We start from the raw sequence: 25,824 nt of genomic DNA on the forward strand, positions 1-25,824 counted from the left end.
CTTGTCTGTCTGTGTTAGTACGATGTTGAAAAAGCAGCGGTGAAAAAGGAATGTTTTTGCTTTGCTTCTGATCTCAACAGAAGTTTCAGGTTTCTCATGATTGAAAATGATTTAGCTGTAGGTTATTACTGTAGGTACCGCTGGAGTGTTAGGTAATAGCCCTCTACCCCTGTTAATGTTCCTTGCTCTGAAATCTGCTCTGAAATTTACATAGCTACACATACCTTCTTTAGTGTTAGCATGGTATGTCTTTCTCCATCCATTTAGTTTTTAATCTGTCTATGCCAATTTATATTTAAAGTAGATTTCCAGGCACCATATAATTGAATCTTTTTATCCACTATGTCTTTTAATTAGTGCATTTAGATCCCTGACATTTCTGTTAGGGTTTCTGTTAGGGTTTTTCATCACTAACATTTCTTTCTGGTTCTTTCTTATTATTTCAATTTCTCTCCTTAGTATCCATCTGTTCTTGCATGCTGTCTACTTTTTCCATTAAAGACCTTAGTATACGAATCATGTATTTTTAAAAATTCATGGTCTGAAAAATCCAGCATTCCTCCAATATCTGACTCAGGTGTTGATGCTGAGTCTCTTCAAACCATGTTTTGTGCCTTTTTGTATGCCTGGAATTTAGGCAAGAGGAACTGTTGTAAGTAGGCCTTTAATAAGTAGTGGTCAAGTGTGTGAGAGGGAGCATGTTCTATAGACCTATGATTCTGGGTGAGTCTTATCCCCTGGACTTGGAACTTCGCCATTGCTTCTCAGTGTTTTTCCCCCTTAGGTTCGGACAGACGGCTCAGGTGGACTGGAGTTGTGTATTCCCCTTCCCAGCTGTGGAACTCTAGAGGTGACTGAAGCTGAGGTTTCCTTTCCCCCAGCAGGCTCTGGGAAAATAGTTGCTTTGGAGGACAGGCCTTGTTAAGAACAGAGTGCTTTGTGCGTTTCAGTCTGGTTCCTTTTGGCCTCCCCCTGCAGACACATTAGGGATTTTTCTCTGATATAAACTATGAGGAGCTGGCAGACCTCCTGGAGGGAAAAGTTGAAAAGTGTGAGAGCCCGCCCCCGTGACTGGGTCCCTGAGACGTTTCTCTCTCAGACTTGCCCCGGTGAGCCTCCAGTGACTTGTCATTACTACCCAGGTGTCCGACCCTGGTACTGGTTTCCCATGGAACCAGTTTCTGCTCAAACAAGTGGCATTCTGTGTATTCACCTGCCTGCCTCACCATTTTTAAAATTTTTATTTATGTATGTATGTATGTATGTATGTATGTATGTATGGAACTGGGGTTAGAACTCAGGCCTCTACCACAGAGCTACACCCCCAGCCCTCTCTCTCCACTCTGGGAGGCAGCGGATACACCATCACTTCTCCGACAAATTTAAGTAGAGTTGTTGATTTTTCACTGGATTCACTCAGCTTCTACTTGATGCCAGGACAGAGTGAAGGCTCCAAACTTCTAATTTACTGAACCTTCAGAAATAGAAGTTTAAAGTTTTACTTTTCATATGTAGCATTTTAGTAAACTTGGGGCTTAATTTTGTGTGTGATGTTAACATAGATGTCACATTTTATTTTATTTTATGTGGTTCCCCAAGTGGCCAACACCAATTACCAAATAGTTCATTCTTCTCCACTTGTTTTCCAGCATCGCCTCTGCAATATCTTATGATCTTTCATGTCATTGAACTTGAGCCTGAGCTTTCTATTCTAGTACATTGTTCTTTGCTTTGCACTTTCTCAATTATTCTACTTTTTAAATAACTATTGTAGGTTAATATGCTGAGATTGATTTACTTACTGAAAGTCAATGGTTTTCATTTTAATAGCTTTGTAGATATATAATTCATATATCACAAAACTCACCCATTGCAGGCATGCAATTCAATGGCTTTAGCAAATTTATAAAATTGTACAGTCACCATAATACAGTTTTAGAACATTTTCATCTTTCTGTAAAATTTTTATGCCCTCCTACATTTAATCCTCACTCCTCTCTCCTCTCCCCTGTCCCTGGGCACCAACTGATCTGTTCTTTACCTTTCTTTTTTTTTTGGTACCGGGGATCAAACTTGGGACCTTGCACTTGTGAGGCAGGTGGTGGAACAACTGAGCTAAATCCCTAGCGCTGTTCTTTATCTTTCAATTGGTGTTTTTTATTCAAATTATATAAATGGAACTTATATAGTATTTTGCCTCCATGAAAAACAATTTGTAAGCCAATTCCACTTAATGTTTATTTTGCTAAACTTATATTTACTAACTTATCAAAAATTTTAAGAAATAGCTTTCTTAAATATATTAAAGTATGAGAATATTCTTCTTGTATTGTAAATTACATTTTTTCTTGGCAGCATTTAAACAAATATTTAATTAGTTAAATTCTGTTATTAAGAACTTACTTGTATATATATTTGATTTGTATAGATTGCTCACTTGCTTATAAGAATGTTAGTAAAAACTATCTTTTTTTGTTTTTGTTTTGTTTGTTTGTTTTTTGGTACCGGGGATTGAACTCAGGTCCTTGCGCTTGTGAGGCAGGCAACAGAACCACTGAGCTAAATCCCCGGCCCTTGTTTTTGTTTTTTGAGATAGGGTCTCATTATGTGGCCCAGGCTGGCTTCAAACTCACAGATCCTCCTGTCTCAGCCTCCTGAGTGCTGGGATTACAAGCACCATGCCTGGCAGTAAAAATTATTTTATTATGAGTCATTAGTTATATTTGTGAAGAATGTCTTTGAAATATATAGTCTTGACTATATCCTTGACTATATTTGTTATGCTGAATATATACTTACTTGGAAGTCTAACTAAAGAATAATTAAAAGTCAAGAATATTTCTTAAAACACATTTATGGTTACTCAATACATCTCATAAATCCTTTGAATAAGTCATTTGTGGAGTCATCCTTAGCAAATTGACCTTTCAGCAATTGACTTGGCAAACTGATCATTCACTGAATCAGTCATTTTACCAACTGATGTTTGGTGAATCTGGCCAACTTCATAATATGTCTTGATAGCTTGTGGAGCAAAGCTTTTACTCTTCTTCTTGTTCAGATTTATCTTGGTTACTTACACATTTATACTTTTGAATCTTAGAATCAGATTAAGTGTTGAAAAAAATCCTGTTTGAACTTTAGAATTACATCAGTATCAAATAATGCCAGGTTGATGACACACAACTGTAATCCCAGCGCTCGGGAGGCTAAGGCAGGAGGAACACTTTAAATTAGAAACAAATCAGAGCTAGCTTTTTGGGAGGCTCTTCCTGGATGCTCTACCAGCCCTTTAGAAGGAAAGTTTTATTTTGAGACAGGATCTCATTAAGTTGCTCAGGCTGGCTTTGAACTTGTGACCTGGCTGCCTTAGCCTCCCAATCAGCTGGGATTACAGGTGTGCACCACCATCCCAGAAAGGCTTGACCATTTTGACCACTGTTACTTAGTATTGGCCTAGAAGTATTCCCCAGAACAGGAGAAGACAAATTAATATTATTTTAATATAATGTGGTATTTCTCTTAACCAGAGGAAAATAAACCTATAAGAGAATCAGAATTCAGTAAATGTCTGAGTATAAACTTAATGTGAAAAAATAGGGCTGGGGTATAGCTAGGAAGGTGAGCACTTGCCTAGCATGCACAGACCCTGGGTTTCATTCTCAGCACCAGCAAAAAAATTATATTGCTTCTAAATACAAGCAGGAGATAATGGAAGAAATGACAGTAAAAAATCAAGGAAGGGATGTTCGAGACTTGGATCATTTGACTCATTTAAAATGCTAATGAATGACAACATAAACCAAAAAAAGACTTGAATGAATAAAATTAAAGAAGCCATATTCTTGCATGAAAAGGCTCAACATCATAAAGATGTCAATATTCCCTAAATTAATCTTAGATTTCAATAAGATTGCTTTGGTAGGGGAAGGACTAGTATCAGACAAGCTGACAATAAATTTCATGTTGAAAAATGAACAAGAATACTGAGGGGGAGGGGATAAAGCAACATAAAAGTGATAAAGATACCATAAGACCTAGCTGGAAAATAATCAGCTCTGGAAATTAGAGACAAAAAACTGCCAGCCCCAGTCATTCCTATCTTTCCTGCCCTACAGAGTAGCCACTGAGCAAGGGACCAATGACAGCCGGTAAGGCAAGGACAGGCTAATTGGGACTGGCATTTTTGTTTTTTGGTACCAGGGATCGAACTCGGGATCTCGCACTTGCAAGGCAGGCAGTGGAACCACTGAGCTAAATCCCTGGCCCGGCATTTTTGATCTCTAGTTTTCAAAGCTGATTATTTTCCAGCTAGGTCTTATTTTCAGGGAAAAGGTGGTATCATTTATAAAAGTGAAGAGGGGAACTGGACCAGCCAAATATTAAAATATAATCTGGGTGTAGTGAAACATACCTGTAATCCTAGCACTGAAGGAGACTGAAGCAGGAAGATAAGTTCAAGTCCTGCCAGGGCAACGTAGTAACGCTTTGTCTCAAAATTAAAAAATAAAAAGGGGATGAAGATGTAGCTCAGTGGTAGAATGCTCCTGGATTCTATCCCTAGTGTCACAAAAATAAGTCAATAAACACAATTTTAAAACTATAAAAGTAAGGCCATCTTGTACTGGCACACAAATAGATTAATTTATACAAGTATATCTAGGAATATTTATTGAAACATTATTTGTAACAGCAAAAATGAGAAACAACTTAAATGTTCATCACTATGACATTATTTGAATAGGTCATTGCTCTTAAATGTAATACTATGGAACAATGTTCAAGATCTATTGGTAAATGAAAACGGCAAACTGTATTACATTCAACAACATGAATGAACCTTAAAAATATAAAATTGGCCAAAAATTTAAAAAGCAAGACACAGAGAATACATACAACATGATCCCATGAATATAAAATTTTACAACGAAGCAAAACTGAACTTTATTGTTTTCAGATACATTCAGAGGAGGCAAAACAGTAGAGAAAATGAAAATCACAAGCGTCAAGATAATGGCTCCCTCTGCCAAAAGAGAGGGAGTGGGTGATGAATGAAGGGCGAACAGGAAGTTCCAAGCACTAACAATGTCCAGCTTCCTGTTCTGAGTGCTGGTTACATCTGTACACTTTGTAGTTATAAACTCACCTCTACCTACATAAACTAACCTCCACCTGCATTTTATATGTGCACTTTGTTTTCCCCAATAAGCATGTAATGTGATGCCATTCATTTTCAAAACTAAGATGCGCGTCTGTGCTCGCGTACGTGTAGAAATAACTCTGAAAGGGCAGCGCAACACTGAGCGGCGTGTGCCTGTGGGGAACTGAGGTGCTTGAAGACAGAGATCTCCCTATTGCTTTCCCTCCTGTACCCCTTAGCACCTTGTAAACGTTTTTAGAGCATTGGATAAGCTAAAATGATGATCATCATAATGATAGGTTTCAATGTTTTTCAAATGAACTTTTACAGAAAAGACATGGCAAGTAAGTACACTGATTCTGATGGAAAATAACTATAAATCTATTGGCAGGGTATTACAGGGAACAAAATCTACTCTAACAGAGAAAGTGGTTTCTTGTAGGATATTAAACAGCTCGGAGAACTATTACCTTAAAGAAACAGACTCCAGGTTGAGCCTTCAGAGATGATTTCCAAAGCCATCCTGAATTGGGTCACCAAGATAACTGCTGCCTCCTATATGATTCGGAGCTACCATGATCAGGAAGCTGCAGCTAAGACCCTCATTCCTCACGCCATGTTCCCTGGAGGCCAAGAACCAGGCCCTGGGACCCTGCTGATGTTGCCACAGAAGACAAATCCTCACGACTGTGCTAGCGAGCTTGAGGACACAGCTGAAGCATGGCTTGACCCCAGCCTTTCTTCTAGATCTCACACAAGTGCGTTTTATGGGCAGAATGAGATCATATTGATTTTTTTTTTTTGGTACCAGGGATCGAACTCAGGACCTTGCACTTGCGAGGCAGGCACGGTGCCACTGAGTTACATCCCTAGCCCTCTGAGATCATATTGAGAAACCTAGATGCAAAGGATTCTGAAAAACACACCATATCTCCATATATAATATATATTATATAATTCTATACATATAGTCACTACCACTGGGTAGAGCAATTTTACAATATCTAATAAAGTTGAAATTATACTTACCCTAAGTCAGAAAATTTCACTTTAAAGTAATATTCTTAAATTCTCACAGATTTGCACAAGGAACTATATATATGCAAGTTTATTCCAACAGCATTTGGGCAGTGGGAATTGACAGTGGAAAGCTGGAAACAGTTGTAGATGGGAAAATAGATTGTAACGTATTTATTCAATGGATATTATACAGCAATTAAAGGTATGAACCAGAGGTACCTGTGCTACAATAAATGCCAGCATAGCAATACTGAAAAAAAAGCTGTAAGGCCACATATTTATCATTTATATAAGATTTTTAAAACCACAAAACAATACTATATTAGTCATAGAGACATGCATATGTCACATGGAGAGAAATGATAAATGGCAAATTCAGATTAGTGGTCACTGCCAGAGAAAGAGATGGAATTAGACAGAGGTACACAGGGTTTTAACTGCTCTGTCATACTTTATTTATTAAAAATATCTGAGGCAGGTCTGGGGATTTAGCTCAGTGGCAGTGTGCCTGCCTCGCAACCGCAAGGTCCTGAATTCAATCCCTAGTACCAAAAAAAAAAGACGTGGGCCTAGTTTCAATCTTTGGCATGTGGAAAAATATCTGAGGCAAACATGCTCAAATGTTAACATGAAATGATGCTGAATAAATACATTGATGAATGTATTATGGTGTACAATTGTCCATATATTTTAAATATTTAATAACAAAAATTGAAAATTTGTGAGTAACCATTATAATAATAAAAATAGGCAGTTTCCAAGTTACAAACAAAAGAAGTCAGGATAAAGGAAATCTCTTTAATACAGAAAAAAGAAAACATGGACAAAAGAGGTGGGGAGGACATGGCAGAAATAACTGCATGTCAGTAATGGTCATGGATGATCTAAACTCAGCTATAAAATGTCTGAATCTATTAGATTAGATTTTTAAAATCCAAATAGGTGCTTCCTAAAAGTACAATCCAAACCAACATTATAGATACACTAAAACCAAATGGATTTCAAAAAGTATACAAGGCAATGCTAGTTAAAATAACCATATCGGTTATTTTGTAATTGTAAAATGTAATTTAAGGCAAGAAGCATCAATAAGGACAAGGCTGGGTGTGGTGGTGCATGCCTGTAGTCCCAGCACTTGAGAGGCTGAGGCAGGAGAATTGCCACAAGTTTGAGGCCAGATCCTGTCTCAAAAACCAATGGAGAAAGACAGAGAGAGAGACAGAGAGACAGACAGAGAGAGAGAGAGAGAGAGAGTCATTGAACATGGGAATTTACACATAAGGTACCAGTTGAACATCCTTTATCCAAAATGCTTGGGACCAGAAGTGTTTATAATCTTAGATTTATTCACATTTGGAAATTTTTGCCTATGCATAATGAGGTACCTTGGGGATGAGATTCATGTCTAAGAATGAAACTCATTTGTTTTATACATGTAAACTGAAAGTAATTGTACGCAGTTATTGTTAGTGCACCTGCACTTTGAGTGTGACCCCTCACAGGAAGTCAGATGTGAAATTTTCCACTAAAATGGCATCATGTTGCCATTTTAAAAGTTTTGGATTTTGGAGCATTCCAGATTTTGGATTGGGGTTAGAGGTGCTCAATTTGTATAAGTATCATAAAATTGTATGTGCCCAATAAGGTGGCCTCAATAACATATAAAATGAAAAACTGACAATTATAAGAGAAAAATAAATCTAAAATTACAGTAGAAGATTTTAATAAACATCTATCAGATTAATAGATTGCACAAGGCTGGGGATTTAGCTCAGCACCGTGTCTGCCCTGCAAGCAAAAGGTCCTGAGTTCGATCCCTGGTACCAAAAACAAAAGATTAATAGATTATGCAGAAAATAGACTATATAGACAGTATTGGGTGGTAAAAAAGGACATAACTACCAGTACTATAGCATTTTCTTTCTTTCTTTTTTTTTTTTTGGTACTGGGGATCGAACTCAGGACCCTGCACTTTCGAGCCAGGCAGCGGAACCACTGAGCTAAATCCCTGGCCCTTACAATAGCATTTTAAAATCATAAACTAATCCACAGCCAACCTATGCCATTAAATTTGAAAACTTACATAAATAGAAAATCATCAAACCTGACTAAAGGAATTGAAGTGAGGTCACACATACCCATAATCCCATCACTCTGGGAGGCTGAGGCAGGAAGATTACCAATTCGAACCTAGTCTGGGCAATTTATCGATTTAGTGAGACCTGTCTCAAAATAAAAAATAAAAAGGGCTGAAGAGGTAGCTCAGTGTGAAGGCCCTGGGCTCAATTTCCCAGTACCGCATTAAAAAAAAAAAAACTCATAGAAATTTTTTAAAATCCTGCTAAAATTTAAACATTAAATAAGGTGGTTCTGTAGATTTTTATCAGTTTATATTGTTTACCAGATTTAAAAAGGTCTCTTCTATTTCTACTCAAATAAGCATTTTATTTTCTTTTACTTATGGAATGGTATTCATTTCATCAGATATATTCTGCATCTAGATAGATGATAATGTTTTTTCTACTTTAATCTAGTATATGGTCAATCGCATTGATAGATCTTCTCCTGAAGATTGATGCTGAGACTCTTGGGATAAATCCTTCTTGGAGAGGATGTGTTATCAGTTTTAAACAATTCTGAATTTAATCTAATTTAGTATTTTACATGTAAGTCAAGAACAAGAGGGCTGGGGATTTAGCTCAGTGGTTTCACTGCTGCGCAAGCGCAAGGACCTGAGTTCAATCCCTGGTACCAAAAAAAAAAAAAAAAAAAAGAACAAGAACAAGACATGGATAGCCATTATGGTTCCTCTTTCACAACATTACACCAGAGATCATAGAGTATGCAGCAACACTAGGGAAAAAAGTACATATAAGGAAGAAAATATTATTTGTATACAACATAATCATCTACATAGAAAATTCAATAACCAAACTCTCGGTTGGAACTAATCAGAGCATTTGGCAAGGTTGCTGGATACAGCACCAACACACAAATTATTAGCACTTCTAATAATGTATTAATAATTTAATAGTATCAGCACAACAGATAATATATTAGTCCATTTTTTTTGAGACAGGGTCTTGCTATGTAGCCCAGCCTGACCTTGAACTCACTATGAAGCCCAGACTGGCCTACTTAATGAAGCTACTTCTGCCAACCACTTTGGCTTTTGCTCCAATAAGTTGGAGAGAGTTGAGGTTATCGAGAAAAGGTGGTGCAAAGTCCATGACCTTTATTAAAAATCTATGACTGTGTACCATGCCTAGGCTGGTGGTGAGGATGCCTTTGCTTTGTTTAGTCTCTTCTACCTCTTCCACCTCTTCCCCAAGATGGGGTCATAGAGAACCCTGTGACAGATGGAGACAGGTGGTATGGTCTGAACCACATTCCTCACACCAATCCATGTTGAAAGTTAATTGCCACTGCGGCATATAGGGAGGTGGGGCCTTAAGAGGTGAATGGATCATGGGGGCCCTGCCTTCACGAATAGATTAAAGCCACTATCTTGGGAATGGGTTAGTCATCACAGGAGTAGCTTCATTAGGAAAGCAAGCTCTGTCTCAGTGCTCTCTTACCATATGATGCTGTGCACCACATTAGGCACAGCCAGAAGCCCCCCATCTGCTGCAGCCCCGTGATGTGGGACTTCCAAGCCTCCAGAACTGTGACCCAAATAAACTTCTATTGCACACCATTTTCCTAGCCTGTGTATTATGTTATAGCAACAGAAAACCGACTACGACACCAGGGGAGGGGAGTAATAGATGGGGATTCCAAAGAGAAGCCTACAAATTCCTCTTCATGGCCAAAGCTGGTATGGACAGTCCCAGTGCTGGAGGCTTTGGGTATTGCTCTTTCTTCAGTGTTTCATCTATTCTACATGTCTTCTTTCCACTCTATGGGTGGACTGGGAAGCTGCTTAGCTCGTAGAGACAGAGAAGACTAAGAGGAGAGGGAACATTTCCTTTCCTTTCCTCATAGTACAGTGTAAGTTTGGAATATTTTTGTTTCTTCACTGTTCATAACATAGCAACCTATTTGTATTTATCACCACTTGGCCTACATTACAGAACCCCCTCGCCCTCCCCCCAGTCATCATGGAAGCATTAGAGTCATACTCTTTTTCTCTGTTAACCTTTCCTTCCAGGATAGTTTATTTTTGAGAGGAAACATTTGATAAAGCTCAGAGTAATTTTAAATACATGATTTGCCATGTTAACACTTGTCACTTATCATATGCACTTCGGTCCGACCTCCTTGCCTTTCTGTTAACCTTCTGAGGCACTGTTAAAGCAAGCCATTTGCAGTTGCCCTGTGAAAACTCTGCATTTAAATTGCTTTTCCTCCCTTCCCCAAATTTTCCATAACTATAAATAAATTTAATTACCATTCTAAGAAGTGTAAGCAAATCTTCTATTACATTTTTAATCTTTTATCTCCTTCTTGTCCCTCCACCAAATATACAATTTATCAGGAAGCTACCCTGATTCTAGTGGTGCTTGCCCCTCTCCACTCGCCTCCCATGAATAAAAACCTGAGTCTGTTTTACCTTCTGTCCAGCTGGGTTTCCTGTACCACTCCAAGGGCCTACCCTGCAGATCTGGGCATCTCTATGAAGGAGACAGTGGGCAACTGGTTTCAAAAATCTCTTTGTGTGCTTCCCTCCACTAGCAGCTAAATGGGGCACATCAAAGGTAGTGTCCTTCTCACGCCCCAAGTACGAGCGCCCATGCACCATGAGGTTGGGTCTGAAAATCACCTTGAAAAGGCATACTAGTAACAGTGTACCCTGAAGTATTTGCTCTTTCCAAAGCCATGTTTAATGTACTCCTTGATTTGTTCTTAGCAAAAATCTCCATCATGTAAGAAGAGTAGCTATTTTTCTCACCCCCTTGGTACAGATGGGGAAATTAAGGCATATTACACACACACACACACACACACACACACACAAAGACACACACGTCTTGACCTAACTCCCAGCCTCTCCCCTTTTCAGGCGACCCTGCTTCTCCTTCCGCAGTCACATCTGTAGCTCCTCTGCAGTGACTGCAGTGGCTCTAGACAGGAGCTGCAAGACTCCTTTCCCAGAAGAGCTGGGGGCAAAGCAGGGGGCTTTGGGTCTTCACCCTGGCCTCTGGAGTATTCTGTGCCTAATGAACCCTCGCTCGATTCATCCCTGGAGGTCCAGGCAGAGAATAAGGGATCCTCATTTGCTATGTTCTTCTCACCCAGGCTATTGTCAAGCCTCAAGTACCTCCCTTGAGCTCATGGAGGGCTGACTTCACTGATGGATGCCTGGGCCACGCCTTTGGGTCCTTCTCGAATTGCATGAGGAACAGGAGAAAGCTGGACATGCTGCTCAGATGGGAGCAGAATGATCCAAGTAAGAGAAACCCTCTGGACCAATGAGATTTCCCCTTTGGGGCTGGGATCAGAGCCTGCTTTCCCCGAGGCTAAGGCTACATTTAGCAGGGTGCACACCTGAACACAATCGTCTCTGTTGGGAAGGTGAGAAGGTAGAGGGACTGCTGAGCACCTCTGAACTCACAGCACTCGATCACGTCTGCTGTGAATTTGTAAAAGAATACGTAATAAGGTCATTTATAAGTCATGCTCACCGTGATACGGGCACAGTCTCTAAAACACATGTCATTAATACCTGTCAGGTTAAGCTGTTTTAAGTTTCTTTTAAAATACATATTACAACATGGTCTCTTTTGTAGTTCATTTGGCACGATCACCTTCTCATAACAGCTTAAACATATAAAAGTATCTGGGGTTACTACTGCAATTTTAATAACATATCACTGGATTCCTTTTCAGTGGAGACAGTTTAGGGAAAGGGAAGAGGAGAGGAGGCACTGGAAGGGCAGGTGGCCATGGGATAAGAGGTCCTGCAGAGGAATTTGAGGCTGCGCCCATCTTCATCCCATCCCCAACACACAGAGGAGCACAGCAGACCTGGGAGACTTGGTAGCAAAGCCAGAGACTCAGTTCCAAGCCTGCGTGGACAAAATATGAGCCACTTGACCTTGAGCAAGTAACTTAATCTTTTTGCGCCTCAATTTCTTTACTGTAAAACAGACACAAAAGCAGGGTCTACCATAGCACATGTAAGGGCTGTGAGGAACTGATTTATCCTGGACTCCATTCAGGCCATCACCACCCTCCAGCTGCTGGGACTTCCTGGCACCTGACACCTGAGACATCTTTTCCTAGCTCTCCATCCTTGTCCTGCACCAACATCTGCATCTGGATCTGCCACAAAGCCCCCTCTCTAGCTTGTGGTCTTGCGTTCTCAGCAACCCCAATTCTTGTGCACTGTGACTTTGCAAGAAGCTTTTCAGAACCCACACCTGACCATGCTGTCCCTCTGTTGCTGACAGGGTCATAGGTCTGTCTACTTCTCTAGCTTGCTGGTCACATACCTCCTGCTTGTTCCCAGCCCCAGCTGTCCCTGCATTGCGGGATGTAACACACTCTTGCTCACTCTTCCCTTCCTCTCAGATGCTGTCCCTCTAGCCCAGGTGAACACATCTTCTTATTAGTGAAGTCTGGGTCCCCTGGACTCAGATTCTAATCTTAATGCTACCACTAACCAGGTGGAAGACCTTGGGCAAGTGGCTTTACCTCTCTGAGCCTTAAGTTTCTGGTGGGTCCAAAGGTGCTTACAGGATTGCAAGAACTAGACCACCCTGGAGGAAAGTGCCCAGGATGGTGCCTTGCTTCTAGTAAATTCTCTAAAAGATAGTTACTGTCAGCACGTATGTTCCAGTTCAAGCACCATTTTCTCTAAGGCAACTTTTCAAGCCTCTTGGCTAGAACAGTCCCTTCTTCATCTCTACATAGACCCTTTCAATAGTCCTGTCCCACTATCGGTGACACACTTTTTGCATTCATTCGAGTTGCTCCGCATCCTCACTCCCATGGACTCTAAGCTCCTAGAGAGCAAGAACCCTGCTCAAATTAACTTTGAATTCTCAGTGCCTGGTCCAAGGTGTTTCACAGGGCAGCCATTGACCTATGTGTGTATGCGTCCTGGACCACTTTGCAAGACATCATCAGCTATGAGCTTCTTCAGAGAGACCACAGAATAAGGGCTACTTATGGAGGTAAAATCCCATTCAGTACAACATCCCTGACTTCCAGCAGCCCGTGTCCCCCGAGTATCTTAGTTAGGTCCCCCAACTCTCTGAGGGGCCCATCGTCCTCCCTCCCCACACACATCCAAGACTGGAGGAGAATTTCTTTACACATACACAGCAATACCCAAATGGCTTTTCCCTCTCTTCTTTTCTCTGGTGAACAAAAGGGCCATCATATGTCTGAGATATCTCCCAAGCCAATTTGTCAGTCTCATTTTCAGATGAGCAAGTGCTATGCACATGGCAAGGCCTGCAGAAAGGTCTCTGCAAAGGAGGGGCCAGAGGACCTGGTTGTAGTGAGCAGAGGTCAGATTATTGGCTGGGTTCCTGAAAATAGTCTTCATGTCCAGAACTTTCTTTTTTCCTGAGCCTCTGGACAAGATGAGACCGAAAGGCTGGTTTACCTCCACTCCTCCCCCCAAGCCCACTCCATTTTTATATTGCTCTGAGGTTAATAGCCATGTCGTGTGGGGTCATAGAAGACATCTGTGTCTCAGATAATATGCTTACGGTGATTACCACACATAATTGACTGACCTTCCCTCATTCTTCCCCTGCTGCAGGCTGAGGCTGATAGGATGAAGCAAGCCATAAGAGTTTATTTTCCATCACACACCATTGTGCTGCTGAGCAAATATTTTAGCAAGCTTTGAATGAACCACCTTTTCAAGCTCTAGGTTTTCAGAGTCAAAATAGGAAGCCATGACCAACCTAATAATATTAGATTTTTAATCAGCTTTGGACCATCCTACCTGGAGCACTATGTGGACATCATGGAAAACCAGGTATGAGGCAAGAACATGGCAGGATCCTCATCCCTTCGCCTTCATCCTTCTTCACTTTGCCATGGTGGTGGGGGTGGTATTCTTGCTACTTCTCATTGTGTTGTCTGGTTGTTTGCATGGGGGGGGGGGGTTAGCCCATTGGTGCCCAGACAACATCCTAAAGGCTAACTGTAGTCCAGCCTTTGCAGTCATCTCATTCAGAGATCCAGCCACCAGCTCCTGCATCCACCTGCCCTCCTAGGGTCTTAATAAAGAACATGCTAAACTCTCAGCAAGTAGATCTTTCTGTCTGCAAAGACACCTAAGACTTCTGATTCCAGAGAGAATGGGAAAGTAGGAGACTGAAATGAAAAAAAAAATCCCCAAAGCAAACTTCAAAATGTTACATTAAGATTTTAAAACTTTTTAATAATGTTTTACCTTAGCTCTATTCCACCTATCTAGCAATTAATCCATCAGCCTTCACATAATACACACCTACAGGAAACATGATTACACGTCTCTGGGCTGGATTCCACTGTGAATTACTAATGTGTTAACACTAGGGAATTTCAGGCTCCCTTGAAGTTCCGCATCCCCTCTCCATATTGCACTCCTCCTAAGGAAGTTATTGTATGTCACAGAAGTCAAGGTCATGGTCCAGCAACTATGCTGGGATTCTGTCCTAGCCTCAGAGAACCAACTGGGATCCAACTCACAGGGGCACCACCTCTCGCAAGTCTTAACTTTTGAAGCTTACACTCTAAACTTCACATGACCTCCCCAAACCAATGTGGTGCTGCCTCTCAGGAGGATTTACTGGAAGGCAGGTGTCAATAGGAAAGTTTTCTGCTGCAGTTTATCACAAACGAGTGCTCCTTCAGAGTCATTTTAATTTTTGCAATATTCTAAATTGGGTTCTAGCTGCCACTTAAGAGGAATCCACCTGGAATTGTTAATGCCTCAACCTTCCCCATAAGTTAGCCATGTCTTCTATTGGGGGCTGGGGAGGGACCAAGCAAAAGGGGCTGGGAGGGAGGTCTCCACAGCTTAACAGAAAAATTATACATATTCTAAACATATGGATGATCTTTAGAAAATCTCAGCATTACTTCATAATTATATACTACAAGTTTTAATTAAATAAAGCTCTGCAAATCATAATGCCTTATTAAAATGCAATTAATCCTTTGATTAAAAAACAAAAAGCACAAGTATTTACAACAAAAACACAAGTAGAATAATTACAAATATCATGTACCCATTTCTTTTATTTGGGTGTCACTTATGATGTTGCCTGCTCCCTTCATTAATTCAAACACACACATTATCTCGCATCCACAGCAGCGTGAGTGACAGTGGCCACCAAACACACAGCACTATATCCTATTGATTTCGGCAAATCCTGAACAATGCCATTTGCATGCTTGTTTCTGTAATAATAAAGATATGCCATTCAGAATTAAAGCCCGGCCAGGCTAGTGGCAACTAATTGTGTTGTATGTAATGAGTGCAATTTCAATTTGATATCACCCTCAGCTTTTCTTGCCGCACTCGCTAAGTACTTTCAAGTCTTTGTGGGGAAATAATTGATTTTTTTGTGCTGTGGGCACAAGAAAATTATTATGATCTTTTGAATAATGCCAAAGAAAAGACCATGAATGATTTAAATTGGTATATGAAGAAGGCTTCGCCGTGGACTGCAGCTTGACTGACATTCTGCTAATGCAGTATCTAGATTAGCGGTTCTTAAGGAGGTAGCTAATATGAAACTGGTAAAACAGAAAAGGTTGCTACCGGCATTGGGTAGTGGTGGGGTGGTGGTGGTGGTGAGGATTGCTGCTCCATTTTATTTGTTATCCAGAGAGGACCAACAATTTGGGGATTTAAGGCATGACACGATTACATGATTGCCTGGCCCTCACCACGGAGGGTATGTTTCGACTGATAAATTACACATTCGAAATGGGCAGATAGGAGAGTGCTAAATGGGGATTGTTAGTGCAGCCGAAGTTCAGTCGGGCAGACCCACCTGCGGTGGGCAGATCCCTACATCTGCAACATGAACATTAGCATCTTCTTCTGACCTTCAACTCCAGGAAGAAATGGGAAATCAGAGAGCTACTTTATTTCCTAATCTTCCTATTAGGAACAACTGCTCTGTCCTGCTGTTAGGATGGCTTGGGTCTGGCAGAAGAGCTAAAGCCACTACCACCCCACGTTAGTGCTGCGGATTGAACTCAGGTACTTGTGCATGAAATGTCTCTTTAACCTGGGATGATAACAAGGAAGTAAAACTAAGCCTAAGACAGGTTTCCTTTGTGCCCATGAAACCTTGCATCTCCAAATGCAACTGGGACAACTGGTCCCCCTCCCTTCTAGCTACTTCCCCATCCCCCACCCGCAATGGGGCAGCCCGGACATTAAAGACAGGGAAATAAACACCTTGGAAGGATAGATCACCAATTCAAAACACAATTCCACCTTAAAATGCATCCAACTTCCAAATCTCATTCTTCAAAGAAGGGAGTGTTGTTAATTTAGTTGGTCATAACTAAATAGTTTCTAATCTGGAGCAGGAGGCTGCTGGGAATATTGGACAGTTTAAAGGTTAATCACCAACGCCTGGTTACACAAGTGAGGCAGAACTAATTCCTCCAAAGGCAAATGGTTTGCAGTTTTATCAGCAGTGCAGATTAGAAGTGTTAATATACAGAACAGAATGGACGCTTAAGGGCCGGTTTTCCCCTTATCGGCAAACTTTGCAACAGAACTCAGTTTCTGCACAACCTCTGCACTTCTATAATAAGGCCCCTTATTTTGCCTCTCGAGCAGAACTATCAAACAATCCTGTCCAAACCACTGCCACCAAAATCAGGGTATTACAGACCACGGCTAATTGGAAGATCACTATAATGAAGGAAAAGATAAAATACTTTGGCTGTTGGCCTAAAACGTGGATCAACACAACATAGGAAGCTATCTTGCTATGTCACATTCTGAGAGATTTACATAAACAATAAACTCAATCCAACTCTCCTCCCCACCACCAAATACATCTTTGTTTACAGTCAATGCAACCTAAAGCCAGACTAGAAGAGGTGGGAGCGGTTCTTTCCATAGGCAATATGATTAGGCCAGCAGTTTTGCAAGTGTGCAGGAGAGCAAAGGCTGTGTGTGTTTCCTCTCTTTAATCAGCAGGCAGAAAATGGTTTTTAATGTTCTCCACGCTTCCTATATCACAGATATTTAAATATTTGGACCACTCAATATGCTAAAACCCTTGTACCAGCCGCACAAATTGACTTCCGTGGTTCTGTGAGGGCTGCAGGTGCCTTTCCAGGGGAGGAGAAAATGGAGTGTGTGCAAGTGGAAGGTTAAAAGGCTGCCAGAGGCTGGTACCCAAGTGGCTCAGTGACTATTCCTTTGGTGACTGGGAGGAGGAGGAGGAGGAGAAGGAGAAAGGGGAGGAAGAGGAGGAGGAGAAGGAAGAGAAGGAGGAGAAAGGAGGAGGACAGAGGCAGGTGTGAGAGGGTGGTGTTTTCAAGAGAGCAAAATCAGAGACAGACAACCTAACTAATCAGGCAGGGGCCGAAATGTTTTTTTAGTGGGAAATCTGCTGTTATATCATGGCCAAACAGTCCAAACACAAGGGAAAGAGACATTTTGGGGAAATGCACATTGAGGGGTGATGTATTCTGGAGACAGGTTTCTTCCTTTCCCAGCTAAACCAGGCAGCTTGGATGGACCCATCTTCCAAGCACTGGGGCTTTTCACTACTCGATGCAGCTCTCCCTGGACCCCAACAACTCTTTCCTGAGCCCTGGGATGGGGAACAAGGATAGGCTTTCTATCCAGTAGCAACAGGCTTCTGCCACTCTCTTCTGCAACTGCCTGCTCTTTTATTGTGAAGTTCCTACAAGGAGGAGCCATATCTTTTGTCTGAATGGCCCACAGCGCCTGGAATTATGATGATTCAATTAGGCCCGTCATCATTATACCAACTGACTAAAGTGTGCGATGTGTATTTACTGGATGCCGTTGACACTCTAGAAGACACAAGCTGCCCATGAGGAACTAGCAAGCTTCATGGGGGAGGTTGGGACCTGAGAATACACTGCCAGAGCTAGGTGGCCGCACAGCAATAGCAAAAATGTGACATGGAAGTTTGGCTAAGTGTCAGCTACCTAGCAGAGACAAGAAATGCTTTGGAAGTTCAGAGGAGGGCCGGGCCTCTGTGGCCAAACATACAGGAGCACTACACACATAAGAGGAAGAGACATTTGGTGAGAATGCATGCTTGAGGAGTGACATATTCTGGGGTCAGGTTCATTTTTTTCCCAGGCAGCCTAAATGGACCCAGGTTCTAAGCAATGGGTAGTGAGTTCTCACTCCTGCTCCAGCTTTCCTCTAAATCGCCAACACCTCTTTGGGTGTTTCTCTTGGGGCTTTGATTCATGTGGTTAGTTATTCATTTTCACAGATGTTTATTGTGCTCTTGCTATGATTCTAGTGATGCTCTGGATAGGAGGCATGCAAAGATAAGTTGAGGAGGCCTTAGCTGTCAATGAGCTCACAGTGGGAGCTGAAGAAGAGGGACCAGCATACAACCAAATGCCCCCAAACATCAGGCCCTCAGCACTTGCAGATCTCACATACAGAGAGCCTCCTTCACCTCTTAAAACTGGGATGTACAGCTCCGAATGCTGAGGGTGGATGCAGGGAGGCTGGGCCGGTGTGTGGGGGGAGCACTTTGCTGAGGATGGGATCTGGCTCACTGCTGCTTTAACTCTAAAGGCAAGAGGAGGAATGGAGCAGTAGCTGAGGGAAAGAAAGTCCTAGGGAGAACTTTTCATGTACTAATGAGATTTATGCAGAGGAGAAAGAGAAGGCCACACAGGAGAAAAAAGACAACTCTAGAAGAGAGGCCCAGATTACACCACAAGGTCAAATCCTGTGCACTGTGGAAGGTAGGTGTCCCTGGGACTTGCCCGTGGCTTTCTCTGAAAGCTCCACCTCCCTAGTAAACCCCCAGGACCAGCCAACTGAAGCACACTGAACTACATCCCCAGGGCGTCCTTCCTTATTTATTTATTTATTTATTTATTTATTTATTTAAGAACAAGTGTACTAAATTGCATGGGCAGGCCTCCAATTTTCCATCTTCCTCCCTTAGCCTCCCAGAGTACTGAGATTACTGGTGTGCACCTGGCAGTGCTCAGACATCTGCTCTGGGATATCCCCTATCAGCCCAGAGATTCTTAAAGCTGTGCCTTCTTTCACATGTAGCCACTGACTTGAGCTGCCATCCAGTCCACTGGAACTTGAGAGACAGAGGAAGTATTCACTCCAATATGCTTAGGAGACTTGGAATCTAAGGGTAAAATCAATGTTGAGGGGAACTCTAAATTGGTTTCAGCAATGATTTTATCTATGTTCTTTAAATTACCACAATAAAAGGGTGGGATACCTAAGAAGCTTCTCACTTGGTTACTCCTGGGTGGAGAAATGGAATAGTTGCGAGAGGCACTAGGTTTGAAACTTTTGATTTTGTAAGCAAAAATTTTGATGCCTTCCAACATAATCACAAGATTTTATTTACAATAAGATCAGGAAAATTTAGGCAATTATTCTCTTCCTCCATTCTGTAGTTCTCACAGCCTCTCTACTAACTTCCTGGGTGGGGAGATGAACGCCTAGAAGTACTTCCAGAAGGCAGTGGGGCTGATGGTTCAGGGCCCCTGTCTTGGAGGAAGTTTTCCTTTCCTAGGGTAAATGTGAGAGCCTGGGTATATCCTGAAAGCTTTCTGGCACCGGGCTGGACCACCACTGCAGCAGCCCATGCCTTGTAATGAAGTCATGTGTCCCAGTGGTCTTTCAGGAGGGCGGAGCCAGCCATGCCTTCTGAGTTCAACGCAAGAAACAGCCCAGTGAGGACCTACTTGCCCAGCGAGAGACACCCTACTCACCCATAGCCACAGACCTACCTTTCCCCAGTGAGCCCTTTACAAATTTTGTACAAGTAAATTCATATTCATGATAGAATGTGATAATAGGTCAAAAGAAAAGTCACCCCAAATTCCACCATGCTGAATAGCCACCACCAACACTTGATATATATCCTTTCCAAATATGAGTAGTTTCATGCATATGTGTGATGCTTATTTATAAAAAAATAAAGAAATCATATTACTCAATTTTTTGCAACAACCTGTCTAAAGTCTAAGAGTATGTTGTGACCATATGTGTGTGTGAGACCTATGGGCCTATAGTACCATTCAAAGGGCTGTGTACTGCAGTACTCCAAGGCATGGATGTGCTACACTGAGGCATGGTTGTGCTCTTGTTTATGAGCTAACCCCATCAGGGGGCATTTAGGGATTTCCTGGTATTCTGATGCTGTTATAAGCAGCAGGACAATAAGCACCCTGTACATGCACTTTCAAAATGCTATTTCATTATTTCCTGTGAATACATTTCTACAAATGCAATTACTGGGACAAAACATATTTACTTATTTAAGACTTGTGTGGTGTTATTATTGCTAAATTAACCCCCACCAGAGTTTACCAGTTCCTAGTTCTACAGCAGTGTAAGAGAAACCCTGTGGGTACCCACGGCAATGCTAGGCTTTATCTCTGGTCCCAAATAAGAGCCGTTAAAGATCCACACACATACAAGACAAGGTGGGTGCAGATAAAGGAATCAATGCCATCTCCAGCAGGTTCTGGCTGTCCTGTGACCCAAGGCTCCATGGTAAAAGGACCATATGGGTACAATGACAAGTCAGTCCTCCAGGAACATGAGCCAATGACCAGATGTGGCCTGATGCTAGTTGGAAAGCTCAGGCTCCCTACAAAGACCAAGGCTCAAGCCAATGTTCCCACCTTCCACTCTGACTGTACCCTATCTCCCACTCCCATGTCTCCTCTGGCCACAGTCCCATTGCTTTCTGGGGTAGGTTGAGGCTAGCCATCCTGTAGCAGGAAGCATTTGGAAAGAGAAAACTACTAACACAAAAATCTTAGCAATTTCCCTAGAGAGTTGTGTGCTCATAAATACCCTGTGGTTCCTTCTCTGGGTCCCAGCTGGCTTTCTGTGGCAAGCTTATTGGAAGTTTGGAGCTTCCTGGTCAGTAAGTTTAGAAAAAAATATCTGCCAAATCACCCAGCAAGCCACAGAGCTAATCAGAGACCACAGAACCCGGCAAAAACAGAAAGAGGTAGAAAAGGAAATGGTCCCTACTGTTCTGTTGATCTAGTCTCCTTTATTTCTGTTTCTCCTTTTATGCTCTCTTTCTTATCTAGTGCCACAAAAAAAACAGCATCTCTCTCCACCCTGGAGGAGGATAGCTTCCCGGCCAATCTATATAGCATTGTCAACGCAAACGTGAACTTCCTCGGAGAAGGCAGTTGACCTATGGGGGTTGGGTCTTCACTCAGCCTTATCCACCCTTTGGAGGCTCTCCTCCTTCTATCTGTTTGGGTCCTAATTCATTTGCATCTCCCTCCACTTGCCTGATCTGATTGTAAAGTAATGTATTATTTTACTCCTTTATAAACCACTGACTTCTTGTTTGATAATAGATACTCCTCTACTTTGTAGTACGAGATGCAAAGGAGCCATGCTGGAGCCTTCTTTCCACTTTCCACTTGAGGTGATGAAGCAGAAGAAAGAGATATAACACTGAGGGGGAGGTACACAGTCCCACCAGGGCAAGGAAACATCACCTTTTTCATTACAGAGTTTTTAAGTTTCTCCCAACCCCATCTTAAGAAAGTGCTATGACCATGAACAGAATCCCCGGGGTCGCTGTTCCTCTGGAGGATCACTCAGGGGGGATTCATCAAGGTGAGATGCCCAGTATACAGAACTGGTAGCAGCCACTTCACTTAGGACATGATGACCAAGAACTTTTCCAGAGCACTAGGCTTGCATTTGGCCCAATTTACATGAGATTTGCTAAACTCCAGAGCTGGAAAAGATTTATAGATGATTCTTGTCCAACTGTCTCATTGTATATTTTTTTCCCTTTCCTTCCTTCTCTGTCCTTTCCTTCCATCCCTTCTTTTCTTTTTCATAGTCATCCAGGGAAGTGAGTAATGCAGTGAAAGAAATACATGAAATAGGAGCTCGAGTACCAGCCATGTGAGCTTTGACAAGTCACTTAGTATCTCTGGTCTTGGTTTTGGTATCTATAAAATAATGGTGTTAAAACAAATGATCACTGACGTGACTCAAAAAGCAAAAATCTATAGCTCAGGGAATGCACAGCAACATCCTCTCCATTGTGTAGGTGGGAAAAGTGTGACAAGCAAGTCAGTGGATGAGGTGCTGGGATCTTCCTGTTACCTACCGGCTCAGAGCTCAGGAAAACACAGCCTCTCCCAGACCCTGGTGCTATATCGATTCTCCTCCATCATGGCACATGGGGAAGATTGACACATGGCCCTCTCCGGCCTTCATTGAAGGTGCCACAAAAATCCCAGCCATCTCTGTTACTTTTCAGGCTGCATACAGTTGGCACTTGGACAATGATTTCTCAACTGAATTTTCATTTTCTTTGTTCACCCTTAAATGTCCTTAAATTTGATATTTTTCAGTGGCCAGAGATTGCCTCCCACTGCAGATGTTCCCATGCCAATCCTATTCCTGTCCCTCAAGCCTTGATCTGCTTCTCTCCACTCCTGTAAATGGTCCAGATCCCTGACCCAGTCTGTCCATCTGCCTCACTCCATTCATTTGTTCATTGACAGCTCCATGGTAGAAGGTCTTTGTAGACTACTCAAGGAATTACTCAATTTGGGGGCTCCAGGAACATAAGGTTATACTCACCATGCCAGTTTGAGTCACTCTTAGAAAGAGAAAATGGAGGGCGGGGATGTAGCCTAGAGGAAGAATGCTTCCTTGTACACATGTGGCTCTGGGTTTGATCCCCAGCACAGAGAGAAAGAGAGAGAAATTCTTGGTAAAGGCCATCAAGGCAACCAAATTAGGAAAATCAAGTCTTAAGAATCCTAACTTACCATGTATGGATGATTAAAATTACCCCAAAATTCTGCTTCACCAAAGGCTCTTCTATACCTTCTATTGATGCATTTAAAGTTTGTTTGCACCCTTTGAATCATGTGCTGGGCAGTGAACAAAAACCTTAGATTTCACCTTACTCCACCGACCTGGCTAAGCAGAACCTTCTGGAGGACTGTACACCACTCAGCTTCCCAGGACCTGGGGCAGGGGCCAGCAATCCGCATTGTCAAAGAGCTGATCCTGCCGAAGCTGGTCACTGAGGCAGCCTTTGGGGCACTGCATCTCTCACTTCACAAGTGTCAAAACTGAGACCCAGTGAAGTCAAACTCATGCACAGAGAAGGTGAGGAGGAGGAAGGGCAAACACAGATACCTGCAGCTCCTTGTCAGAAGCCTGGTCATTGCTTAGATGTGAATCCCAGGACTCCATTACCAAAATTTTCATTATTGGCAGAAATGTAGGAATGTGTGTCTGGTGGCCTCACAGCAATCTGTTCTTTCCTCCTTCCCTTCCATGAGTTTTACTCCCACTACCTCTCACCACAAAGGAGGGGCAAGGAGAATATGTCAATGGGGTCAGAGAAGGCGAGGAAGCCCCAGGTGGGACCCCCACACCACGTGTCTCCCTGAACCTACGCGAAGGTCTCCAGTCATTAGAACCTGCATAGCCCAGATTTCAATGGCAGGGTGAGTAGGATGTACTTACAAAGCTATGCTAGTCCACAGTCACCCAAAGGGTGTGTGTGTGTGTGTGTGTGTGAGATACTGGGGATTGAACCAAACAAAGGCCTTCACACTGAGCCAAACACCTAGGCCTTTTTAATTTTTATTTTGAGACAGGATCTTGCTAGGTCACTAAGTTATCCTGGCTGGGTTTGAACTTGTGGTCCTCCTGCCTCAGCCTTCCAGAATATTGGGATTGCAGGTGGGCGCCACCACACCTGGCTTAGCCCAGAGTTCTTAACCTGAAGAAAGTGCTCAGCCCCATACTTGGACCTCCACACTCCCACTACCTCTGTTTCCCCTGTGCTTTCTGTCCTACCCCGCCTCTTGGCTCGGGCAGTCTCCCTTAGCTGTCTCACCACACTCAGCCCTGCCCGGGCCTTCTCTTAGGCTTGGAGCTGCTGAGAAGTCCAGACCGAGGCCTCCATCCTTCCCCCTCCAGGAAAACTTCTGTTACTTCAACCCACATGGACTTCCTCAGCAGCCTCACTGGGCCTTCAAGTGTCCCTTTGAGTGTCACCCTGGGGTCCACCCTGGAAGCCCTCACCTTGCCTTTGCGTCCACTGCTCTTGGCACAGCCCCAGTCTGGCATCCTTTGCTGCAGGGGTCTGCAGAGCTCTGGGCCCGAGGAAGTTTCTCCACTACCTTCTTCCGGCTGCTAGCTCCTCAGGGTCGGGGCACCCGTCTTTTCTTTTTTTGTATCTCTAGCATTTAGCATGTCACACGGAAGGGTTTTTTAATCCATGAAAACTTTAAGATATAGATCAGGGTCAGAGAAAATGGGAGGGAAGCTACAAAGTTAAAAGAAACTTTTGGCAGGGTTATTTCCAGTGTTCACTGGAACAGTGGTTCTCAAAGTGGCCTGGAGGCCCCTAGGCTTCCCCAGTGCCTTTTCGGGGGCCCAAAGTCAGAATTAACTTTCATAGCAATACTGTGATATTTTTGCCTTTCCACTCCCATTCTCTGAGGAACACACACCAGTGCTTTCTAGACACCACACAGTGCGTGATCTCACAAGGGACTGCAGAGTTCCTTCTGCCACACAGCTCAAGAGTTTGTAAAACACCACCACTCTTCTCAACGGTCCTACCCCCACCCCTGGGAAAACACAGTCATTTTTCATAAACATGTGCTATCTGATAACATGTGATGGGCTTATTTGGTTATTTTTATGCTACATAAACATTTAAATATCTCTCAGTCTGAATTTCTAATATGTCAATTATTAACAATAGAGCCCATATATCCAAAGTCCTTTAGGGTCCTCAATAACTCTTATGAGGGAAAAAATGTCTGGAGACCAAAAGTTGAGAATCTTCTCAAGTGAACATTATTTGCCTGTCTAGCAGTCAGTATCCCATCCCCCTCCCGCCCAATTTCCATCTCTCTTTTATTCCTAGAGCCTGTGTTCATGAATTCTGGGATTACTCTTAGCTTCAGATAATCCATAAAGTGTGGCTCCCAGCGGCTCTCTGTGCTGGCATGCTAATGAGGGCAGACCAGCTGTGAGCAGAAGGGGGCTTAGCAAGTGTCCCTGGGCGTCCCGAGCCATGGCCAGCAGGCCTGTCCTTTTTCTTCTTTGCAGAGACCCATGCACCTCTCTTATCACTTCAGAAATTACTTGTCTCATTCCATACAACTGGGCCAATCCAACAAGCAGCCCTTCTCTGCTCCTAGAACCTTTTCCCAAAGCAAGGACTGAGAGGAGGTTGCTCTAGGATTAGCTGAATCCCAATTCTCACTCTCCCTTGGAGATGACAGGAGGAGCAGGGTTGGGAGGAGGAAGGGAGAGCCCCTCACCCCCACCTCCACTCAATGGCATGCACCCCAGACCCGAGAAACTGTCTAGCAGGAGACCGTCTGGAGGCTGCGGCTGGAGGATGGCATGTGTGTGGTGGTGTTACCATGAGAAGAGGGACAAGTCGCCGCTCAGTATCAAACCAATGATGGCATCATAAGAGCTGGTGGGAGGAGTCACAAAGGGGCTGGGTTTGTCT

This window comes from Heterocephalus glaber, unplaced genomic scaffold (genome assembly GCF_053883595.1).
Source record: "Heterocephalus glaber isolate CG9 unplaced genomic scaffold, H.glaber_assembly_v1.0 deba00001457, whole genome shotgun sequence".
Lineage (NCBI taxonomy): Eukaryota > Metazoa > Chordata > Mammalia > Rodentia > Bathyergidae > Heterocephalus > Heterocephalus glaber.